This window comes from Oryzias latipes, chromosome 15, assembly GCF_002234675.1.
Source record: "Oryzias latipes chromosome 15, ASM223467v1".
In the NCBI taxonomy this organism is placed as follows: Eukaryota; Metazoa; Chordata; class Actinopteri; order Beloniformes; family Adrianichthyidae; genus Oryzias; species Oryzias latipes.
Window position 1 is genome coordinate 2,311,757 of NC_019873.2, and position 11,953 is coordinate 2,323,709.

Below are 11,953 nucleotides of genomic sequence, written 5' to 3' on the forward strand. Positions count from 1 at the left end.
TTGCTCTAGGTATACGGTATGAGACTCGAAGAAATTGAACCTCTCGTACATACGACCAGGATCCAGTAACAAAAAAATGTGTACATTCCCATATTGCAAACTTTGAAATGTATTTTTACCAACAAAGACGTATTTGTTCAGCCCTCAGATCAGGATGGTTTCTACAAAGACTTCTGTGATGGCAATTATTTTAATAGTCATCCCCTCTTCTCAAAGAACAAAAATGTTTTTCAAATTCAGATTTTCTTTGATGAGTTTGAAACTGCAAGTCCCCTTGGGTCTAAGCATGGAATCCATAAAATTGGAGGCATTTGCTTTGTTCTTAGAAACAGGGCTATGAAATTGATGAATGAATTCTGCTCTGATGAATATCTATCTTGTTTTACTTTTTCACCGTCACGATACTAAAAAAATAGGCCATAAACATGATCTTGAAATCCCTGGTACATGATCTCAAAATCCTTGAGTCCTTGGGAATTGAGCTCCTGTTTTCCGAAGGCCCAGTTTACGGAACAGTGGCATAAGTCACTGAAGACAATTTAGGTTTGCACACATTACTTTGATATGTTGAATCCTTCGGTGCCGCCTATTTTTGCCATTTTTGTCTGGCAGACAAAGAAACCTGTCACATACTTTTTACTGATTATGAACCAGACTTAGCACTGCGCAAGAAAGGACTCCATGCTCCAGATTGCAATGATGTCCAAGCCCTAACTGTGTCCTTTTCATACGGTGTGAAGCGAATGTGTTTGCATCATGACCTGCAGTACTTGAATGTCTCTGACAATTACGCTGTCGACATCATGCACGACGTATTAGAGGGTGTGGGCAGGTGGATTTAAAGTTACTATTTGGCTTTGGGACAATCTTTAGAACGGCTCCAGGTTGTCCAGAACCCTGCAAGGCTTTTAACTAAATCATCTAAGTTTTTACACATTGTTGTTAATCCAGCTGCACTGGCTCCCCATCCGTTACCGAGTGCATTTTCAAATCCTGGTTTTAACATACACAGCTCTCAATAGTACTACATAAAAGACCTTTTGCAGCTGTACACCCCAAGCAAGTCCCTGAGATCATGTGACCAGGGTCTGCTGGGCGTTAAGAGAACCCGGTGAAAGACTAAAGGTGACAGAGCCTTTGCAGCAGTGGCTCCATCCCTCTGGAACTCCCTTCCTCTCAGCCTCAGATCTGCAGACTCTTTTAAAAAACAGCTAAAAACCTATCTTTTTAAAATAGTTTTTTCTTAATTTTCTCTGTATTCTGTGTTTTACCGTGTTTTACTGTGAAGCAATTTGTGATTTTTATCTTGAAAGGTGCTATACAAATAAAGTTTATTATTATTATTATTTAAAAAATTCATATCCCAAAATGAGGCAAATGAAAGAATATACTCATTCAACTGCAGGTATCTTGAATGGAAGAATTTTGCCAACAGAATGAACCTGGACCAAACATGCAATACTATTGGTCTAAATGCTATTCAAACATTTTGTGTCATGGTGCCTCTGGAAGCCTCTCCTCCCCCTCCCCTCTCTGCTCTGCTTCCTGATTTGGACCAGCTGTGGACACTCACCTCATCAACCACCAGCCCTTCATAAGGAGATCCAGTTCCAGCATTCATCACCAGTTTGTTGCCCCTGATGGAGCTTAGCCTAGTCACTAGAGTTTACTTCTTTTGCTCCTTTTGCTCCTTGCTAATCTTGTCTTATGCCTCGCCTACAAGACTTCAAACCACGAGTGTTCACCTGAGTCACACTTTTCTAATCCTCCCTGAAAATTCTGAGAACTCCAAGCCACGACAAGACCTCCAGCCACGACTCCAAGCCACGCCAATTACCGCATTCAGGAGAAAATAAACTCTATTACTTACCTTATCACTCACCTGTGTTTACCTTCCGGGTTCCAGCGCCTGGGTATGTCTCGCCTAGCAAGTCATGACATTTTGTTTGGTAAGGAATGTCCCACTGATATTTAGAGATGTTGTGCCACAAGGCAATGCACATTGGAGACTATTGGTACTGCTTCTGCAAATTATCAATATTGTATTTTCACCATTCGCCCATTAATGGCCGAGATGGGGTCCCCCGAAAGGGTCAAAACGGGTTTAGAAGATGAATGTGTTTTCACCAGTAATTACAAATGGTATGACCATTTGTCTGAAGCATATCAGACAAATGGTCTTCACTGGTGTCCAGTTTTGTTTTAACACTGGGAATCCGGACCTGGGCCTTGTAGGTAGAAAAGTATATGCCATTTACGCCATCATATTGTTCAGCTTGAGCCAAGGATCCGTGTTTTACATTTTCACAATATTCCAGTAGAAAATGTGGAAACAACAGGGAAATTGCCACGCTAAAGCCAGTAAAAAACTACAACTTCCTATTCCACCAGTTTCTCCCCAAGTAGCTTCCCAATGATGCTCAAAGAGTTAGATCAAAATCCCTAGGAGGAATCTAAATTTGTTGGTGGGCCTTAAAGTCCCCTTATTTTTTTATTTTTTTATGAATAAAGTTGTCAGTAGTGTTTTAATTATGGTTATGAAGTTTTTAACCAAAATCCGACAGCCTTAATGCCTTAAAAAGTTATATTCATTTTTATCTGAAAACTCTGTTGCTACATTGGCGTGGCTGTTGGTTCTGTGCTGAGTAGACCCCCCCCCCCCTTCTGGATTTAAAAATCCATTCAATCATAGTCAGTGATCACGCTCCCGTTACATTTCAGTGGAACCCGTTAAATACACAAAGTCACCGCGTCAGATGGCGATTCAATACATCGCTCTTTAAAGAATCATTGAATGCAAATAATCCAACAGAAGAAACACAAAAGGAATCAAGAAAATATTGAGTTCAATTAAACACTATAATAAACAAAAGGACAAAATTTTTAATTCAAAGATTAAGACAAGAAAAATTTCACCATGAAAACAAATCAGGTAGATACATTTGGCTAAACAAACGAAATAAAGAAAGAACAATGATGTCTACTTTAAGGAACTCAACTGGGAAGCTGACAACCTCACCTCAAGAAATTAATGAAATATTCAGAGAAAATTATATAAACGTATACGCCTCTACTAATTACACTGGACAAGAAGCCATCAACTCATTTCTAAATAGTATTGAGCTGCCTCAACTCACTAAAGAACAAGCGGACAAATTAGACGAATCTTTAACAGATAATGAACTGGTAGCTGCACTTGATGGCATGGAAAATAATAAATCTCCAGGACCGGATGGCTTCCCTGCTGAATTCTATAAGCATTTTGGAATATTATATCTCCATTGTTCATCAGAGCAATTACAGAAATAAAGCAAACCTCGATACTTCCGAAACACATGAATACAGCAGTCATCTCTCTGCTCCCAAAGCCTAATAAAGACCCAACCCGCCCATCAAATTATCGCCCAATCTCTCTTATTAATGTAGACTTAAAAATCATCAGCAGAGCTTTAGCTTACAGGATTGAAAAAGTAACCCCCATATAATTCACCCAGATCAAACTGGCTTTATTAAAGGAAGACTTTCCTCTAGCAACACACGCAGACTGTTTAATTTAATACATCTTTCTACTTTACAGCAAGAAAACACCATCGTAGCTACCTTAGATGCAGAAAAGGCCTTTGATAAGTCAATTGGACATTTCTCTTTAGTGTCATGGAAAAATTCGGTTTTGGGGAGTCATTCATTAACCAGATTAAGACTCTCTACAACGCACCTCAGCCACAATAACCACCAATGGTATTACATCACAGAGCTTTACGCTGCACAGAGGAACTTGACAAGGATGCCCACTCTCTCCTTCCTTATTTATTATCTTTTTTGAACCATTAGCAGCAGCTATACGACAGAACTTCAACATAATCAAAATCCAGACGTCTTTAGCCCACCATAAAATGAGTTTATATGCTGATGATGTTTTATTGTTTCTACAAAATCTTCCATCATCATTACAAGAAGTTATACAATTAATTAATCAATTCTCAAAAATTGCAGATGACTCGGTTAACTGCAACAAATCAGCTATCCTTCCGCTGAATAAAACTAAATGGGAAAATACAGCCCATACTTCAGCTATTCCAGTATACATAAACCACATCACCTATTTAGGTATTAAAATCTCTTCAGAGGCCTCAGAGCTGGTTAGCCTCAACTTTACAACTCTGTTGAAAACAGTAAGGGATGACCTGCAACGCTGGGTAAATCTACCTATCTCCATCATGGGCAGAATAGCAGTAATTAAAATGACAATCCTTCCTAAAATAAATTATTTGTTTTCAATTATTCCAGTGCAGCCCCCTCACAGCTGGTTTAAATCTTTAGACTCAATCTGTTATAGTGCCTCTGTCAGACTCCTCCCCCTCCTCTCTCTGCTTGACTCTTAATTCATCTCAGCTGCAACCACTTACCTCATCTCACCGCCTGCCTTCTTAAGGAGCTCCAGGACCAGTATTCAACGCCAAGTCGTTGCCCCTGATGGTGCATATTTGGTCGTTACGGTTCGCTCTAGTTTGCGCTTTTACCTCAAGCCTGAACCTAACTTTTTGCTACCTGTCTCCAGGAAATTCATAGCCACGAGTGGTCGCCTGAGCCTGGATCTTTCTGGAAAGCTCACTCGGTCTGCTCCACCTGGTCACACTCCAAGCCTCTGCCGATCATCCTCATTTCACGAGCCTCCACCAACTCCGCCGCTCCACGGATCCTAAGGACGCATCCACCAGTGACGCCACAGGAACCATCCTATCTCGCCGTGGACACCTCGGAGCCTGCAGCCCTTCCTACTTACCTGATCATTAAATCCTTTCGTTATTTTCGCCCGTTCTGTCCTGTGTCTTCTTCCGGGTTTCAGCATCTGGGTCTTTATTGTTCTGTAGCCATGAGACAATCACAAAATTCTATTGGAAAAATAAAACGCCACGAATAAAATGAGCCACCTTACAAAAACCCAAATCTCAGGGAGGCTTAGACGCTCCCAACATTTACTATTACTCACTAGCTAACCAGCTGCAATATATTTATAAGTGGTTTCATCCGAGTCAGTCAGACATCATCTGGTTAGACGGTGAAAAAGAATTGTGCAAAGAATTCCAAATCTCAGACATCCCATTTCTAACTCAATCTATCAAGAGTCATCCATGTTATAAAGTAACAACAGCCTCTACACTAACTTACAACTAATGCAATACAAAACCCTCCATAGAATTCACTACACAAGAGAGAAAATGTCAAGAATGGAATTTGATTCAGAGATCGACACATTTATTCATTCAACTTGGGACTGCTGTACCCGTTAAAGAATTTTGGGAAGAAATTACCCAAACCTTATCTAACTTCTTGCCTTGCCCCATCCCTTTATCACCCTCACTGTGCCTATTAGGAGACCTATCAGAATGAACACATTTGAATATTGACCCGTCTAAGATAAGATTCATTCTTGTAGCAATGACAGTTGCTAAAAAAAAAAACAATCTTAACGAGCTGGAAATCAAAGAACACCATAAACCTGTCTTTATGGAAAAATTAATTTCTTGAATACATTTCTTTAGCCAGCTTATTACCTTCTCCCTCCGAAACGACCAAACCACTACCTGTACGGTCAGCTTTCATTGAGTTCCTAAACGAACATGAAGTTTCATCTGAGAATCAAATATGTGACTGTCTTGGCCTCCATGGGGTGTTGTGTCCCCGCCTTTTTCTCTCTATAATGCCCTATTCACTTCATTTGCAGGCGTCTGATGGTTTTGGGTAATTACTCTCAAGTTTGTTTGTTTGTTTTATGTATTTATTTATTTTCGAAACTATTTATAGTGTGGGTTTCAGGATAGATACCGCTATTGATTTTTCCAGTGTCAAGAATATAATATATGCATAGTTATATATGTCACAAGCCTTTCCTGTCTATCTATATGATTCTCTAATGATGTATCCCTAAATATGTATAGTTAACAGAATGTATGACGGTTAGTTCAAGCTTGTGGATGGAATTCTCTCTCGTTGTCCTTACAACACACACACACACACACAAACACATACACACACACACACCTTTCCTTTTTATTTTTTGATCTCCAGCCTTTATGTGTTAGTATTGGTAGTTGTCTGTGTTTGTCAGATGTTTTTTTCCAGTGTTTGTTGGTGTTTATTTTAGTTTTTCTTTTGTCTTACTTAAATAAAAATGATTTAAAAAAAACAAATAAATAAAGAAATGAGAGGGGGGGGCACAACAACGACAGACAGTCTCTATTCTCTAAAGTTTCTCTTTTGTTATGGTGCCTGTCAGTCTCCTCCCCCTCCCTCTCCTGCTCTGCTCCTGACTCCACCAGCTGGGACCAATTCACCTCATCATCAGCTTCTGCTCTTAAGGAGATCCAGACCCATTAGCCAATGTCATTTCGTTGCCCTTTATGGTGACTAAAACTGGTCTCAAGTCTAGTTCATGTTTCCATGTTCAAGTCTGGCCTCGTGTTTAACTTGCCTCTCCCTGTCTCAGGATTCCAGCCTCCAAGTGTCCCCAGTGTGGATGTCAGTCCGAGTCCTCCAGCAGTCCGGTGGAAACCTCAAGCTTTGCCAAGCCGCGCTATTACCTCCAGCCACGCCACAAGCCGCTGTCCTCTCCAGCTGCCCTCCAAGCCACACCAACTTTCCTGGAAGGAAAATAAAACTCATTACTTACCTTTCTCCAATCCTTGTCGTCATTCTGGGTTTCAGCGTCTGGGTCTGTCAATCCTTCAAGTTATGACATCTTTAGCGATAAAGAAACTGTGAAAAGTGACATATTATTTTTGAACAAAAACAAATGTGTTCCAGACCCTGCTGTTTGATAAAATAACACACGAAAAGAACTTTGATGACATTAGAACTGAGGCTACATTGGAGCAGCACTGCTGTGGCTCAGAACTGATGTGATGCTAACACATGCAGATTGTTGAATTCCCTCTCAGCAAATCAAACGAATACCAGAAAGTTAATATCACACGTAATTCTCCAAATACGTGCGGCCAGTGCTGAAGATTTTTTTTGGGCCGCACGGACCCAGAGGAAGGGTTAAGTTTAGGATTACGGGTTACAGTTACACAATTCACGCGGCAGTCGCGGCCAATGTCAAGTCAATGCAACAGAATGGATTTGAGGTCCAGCGGGGCGGGTACGGCGGGAAGGTCTAGCAGCAGTGCGATTTCAGTTCAATCTGGTACCCGTACATCCTGAATAGTCTGTCACAGGGTTCATGGAGCTGGAGCGATCCTGATCACCACGCCGGCTGGCGCCCAGACAGAGACCCGCTGTAGGATGAGGAGGCAGCCTGAACTTTATGATCGTTTTCTTAGTCATGGAGGCAATAATAAAAAAGGTCCCCTGATTTTATTTTTTCCTCTCTGGTTAACAGCAAGCCTTCAAACTCGGTCAGAGAAACACAGATGTGGAGAACACATTTGGGACTTTAACGTTACGTTTAATTTGAAATATGTGTGTGGCCAACAATCAAATCCAGCATTGGATGTATGTAAATACATGCGAGCTGTGCAGCAATGTGCCATCTTCTCTTCTGCTGGCCTTGAACTGATAGCAGGGAGCTTGTGCAACGCACATTGTGACATCACAACGGCTCATTGATTCACACCGAGCGTCTTTGCAACAATTGGATTGAAAGGAGAAATACTCAGAAATGCAAAAATGAAATGATTTTTCTTACATTTGTTCACTTTCATAAGACAAATGCCTCACGTACATGTCCAAAACTCCAAAATCATGCTTTCATCTGAGGTCAAACTGTCTGTAACCATCTGAATAACCTGCAGATTCTTTCCAATGACCAGGTTTATAAAGAGAAGGGAAGCTGCAGAAGGAGCCTGTTCATCACGGCGTTGTCTCAGCACAGGTCTGCGGTTGGTGGACCTTGAATAAAGAAGCAGACCTTCTGTGGATACTTATGGAGCTACAGTACATCAATCAACCTTGCTTCTGTCAGACTTCCAGCTCTACTTTCATTTAGCATAGCCTTGCTGAGGGGTGGGGGGTCTGTCGGAACCTGCACCTTTAAACACTAAAGACCTTTCAAAACAGCTTTGAGTAGGTTTCAAAGTTTCAGTGCTCAGATCTACAATCTGTTCCTTCAACGACACAATTGTAGAAAAAAAGGAATAAACCTAATATTTTCAACAAGAAGAATCTGGAGCATTTTCTTCACATGTCTGCCTTTCTCCCAGGAAAAATGGAGGTTTTAACCAACAATTCAACAACTTCCAACAATAAATGCATACTTTTCACTGTCTTCTTCCTGTGCATTTAAATCTTTGTCAGAACTCCAAAATGCTATGAAACTATGTTCTGCAGTAAAGTTTCATGAGAGGCCTGAAAACCCTGAATTCTGTTTGCTTGTCTGCAGCCTCCACAGAATGATGAATCTGCAGCGCAGTGAGGAGCTCCCTGACCTACTTGCAAACATACAGTGACTAAAGGTCATCCAAGAAGCAGAGAACATCGTCCCCTGGCAGTTAGATATTATACAAATGTTAAAAAATAAATACATAGATAAAACAACATAAAGGTGTTGCCAGAACAGGAGAGTTAGACTTCAGTGCTTTTAACCCTTGTGCTATCCTATGGTGTCAAGATGACCATTGAGGTGTTCTCCCTACCATGACAAAGGTGGATAAAGGTGGAAAGATTTCATGTAATCCATGGAAACCAGTGAAGATCACAAATCATTGATGAAAAAAGGTTCAGCACACTGACCTGTAGGGTCTAGATGACCCAACTCCCAATGTTAAAGTGCCTAGGATAGCACAAGGGTTAAACAGACAAAAGGGACCTTTTAGCAGCAAATTAATTCTATTTAAATAATATAATTTCTTTTTCACTATAATAAGCAATCAGTCAAGAAAAAAAGCTTCCATGTAAAGATCTTTCATTAACAGCAAGCAAAATGTTAGAATAAGCTGTTTCTCTGTCATGCTAGTTCACTAAAACATTGTTGTTATGGCTAAATTAAATATAATAAGTAAACCAGAAACTGAAAAGACACAGACTTACTCTGTGAGCTTAAATGCCATGTCACACAGTCACTACGTACACATTTTCCATGTATTTAATTTCAGTCTGTCAGTTTACTTTAGTTTTTGTTCTGAGTCCTTTGCTTTTTGTGCAGGTTGGCTGTGGCACCTGGAGGGCTCCGCCCCTTCACCTGTCTGTACCTGCAGCTGCGCACAGCTGCCTACAGTTTAGTTCATTTGTTGTGTTCTGTTTAAGCTCCCCTGTTTCGGTGCTCTGTGTCGCAGTGTGGTTTTCTGTTGGGTTCTTTTGACTGTCTTGTCTGTGCTAAGGGGCCTGTGTTTTCTTCCCACTTGGAGTGGTGCCTTTTGTGAAAATACATTATTCTCCTCACTCCACTTCGCCTCTTTGTTCCTGCATTTGGGGCGTCCTGATTCCCCGTAACACTTTTTTGATTCAAGGCTGCACGGTGGTTAGCGCTCTTGCCTCACAGCAAGAAGGCCCCTGGTTCAAGTCCCGGCTGGGGGACTTGAACCAGAACTCCAAAGAGGGCCTTTCTGTGTGGAGTTAGCATGTTCTCCCCGTGCATGCGTGGGTTTTCTCCGGCTTCCTCCCACTGTCCGAAAAACTTGCTTCATAGGTTCATTGGTTACTCTAAATTTCCCCTAGGTGTGAATGTGAGTGTGCATGGGTGTGTGAATGTGGCCCTGTAACAGACTGGCGACCTGTCCAGGGTGTCCCCTGCCTTCGTCCACAAGTGGTCGGGATAGACTCCAGCAGCCCCGTGACCCAGAAAGGGACAGAAAGTTTAGAAAAAAAAAGTTTTTTGATTCATGCGTGACATACGTAAGTGTCTTTGCGTTCGTCCTTCGTTAATGTGTGCAGATGTCCGTCAAGGGTTTTGGCCGATGAGTCTTTACATAAATACCATCCATCCATCTTCCTCCGCTTATCCGGGACCGGTCTATCCTCATCTTATCCGGGACCAGTCTAAGCCAAGATGCCCAGACTTCCCTCCACCCAGCCACTTCCTGCAGCTCCTCTGGGGGGAACCCGAGGCGTTCCCAGGTCAGCCGACAGACATAGTCTCTCCAACGTCTCCTCGGTCTCCGCCCCATGGGACATGCCTGGAACACCTTTCCAGGGAGGCGTCCAGGAGGCATCCGGACTAGATGCCCGAGCCACCTCAACTGGCTCCTTTGGATGTGGAGGAGAAGCGGTTCTACTTCTAGCTCTCCGCGGGTGACCGAGCTCCTCCCCATATCTCTAAGGAGCACCCAGCCACCCTACGGAGGAAGCTTATCTTGTATTCGGGACCTCGAGGTTGTAGAGCTGGTCCACTGTTCCACGACCAGGACAGAAACCACACTGTTGTTCCTGTATCTGAGGTTCGACTGCCGGACGGACTCTCCTCTCCAGTACCCTGGCATACGGTTTAGAGCTGTTAGAATTTTTGGTCAGTTGAGAATTGTTTATATTTTGCATATTTTTCGTAGTTCACACTTGTGCGTGATTTTTGCAAGCAGATTTATAGCTTTCCACAACTGTGCCACGTATGTCTAACTTTCACGCATGTCACGTTTAAATTATGTAATTGATGCAAAAATCACTAATGAGTTACATGTAAACAGCACAATACTCGAGCACGGTTCATGTTCTGCAGTGGTTTATGTGCTTTTTGCCTAGTTTGTTTGGACCTATTCTGTGGTTTTAATATGGTTCATTCAGATTTAACGTAAAGACCACAACCTTTTTCACTTTTTCTACATATTTACATATGATTAATTTTCATCCATGCAATATGCACAAAATGTACGTAGTGGCTGTGGGACACGACCTTTACAGTTCAATGGGTTGTCGTCCAGCAAGGACTAAACCATTTCACTTTGTGTTGTATTAGTACAAAAGGGGAGGGGCATGTTTTTCACAATTCATAGCAGCTTGTTGATGTCAGCCTAAATATTTTACATGATTCTGCCATGCTAAAGTGGGCTAAGTTCAATTGAAAGTTGGTGTCTGTCCCTGAGCAGTTGGCAGGAGTCAGAGGGTTCCAGCCCAAAGACTCTCGTAAAACATGGATTGACAGCTCCTCACAATTCCTCAGGTGCTTTTATGGTTAATATTTACACAGCATCAGCTTTTGTCACTGTTCTGTCACAATGACATCCTTACATGTTTGACTACATGTGTCACATGTGAACCCCCACCACCACAATACTGACAGCCTGAGAAGAGGACGTCACCACTTGGGGGGTAGGGGTCTGACATACTTTCACTATTCTGTCTGTTTCCTGCAAGGACTGAACTCACCTGCTGTCTAACATTTACTCAGGTTTTAAAAACACCCTAAAACAGCTCCTGGTCTAAAAAGCTCTCAGAAAATCACTCATTAGAAACAATGACTAAAACTTGTAACTGAACAAAATGGAAAATGGAACAGAAAAAACATCAACAATAATGAAAAGCAGCATTCTGAACAAGCTGCACAATAGAAGCAGAAACCTGGCGACAAATTCATCGGCTTTGCAGTTCAACTAAATGTAGCCATGCGTACAGTTAAGAGGCCTAAAGAAATGAAGGGCTGCGGGCCGCTCCACCATCATTTCTGTTTTCAGTAGAGATCAAAAGGGTCAAATCCATAGTATCATATTTGATTTAAAAAATGATTCTCTTTTTTAAGAGTACTTGTATGTGAGGACAGATTCCATGCTTTTTCTGCATGGAACCCAAAGGGAGCTAAAGAGGGAGGAGCCAAGTCCTTAAGACTGAGTCCAGTAAACCTCTATGATGGAGGCTGAAGAGGACTCAAAGCCACCAAGCCTTTTGTTCTGTGTTTGAAGCACATTGATGCAGTTCTATACACAGATCTGTCTGAAATGTCAAATGAAGAAGTTCCGGTACACATTTCTCTAAATAGTCCAAAAAGATTGAAATAAGTTCCTTTACATGTTTTTTACTTACATGTAAA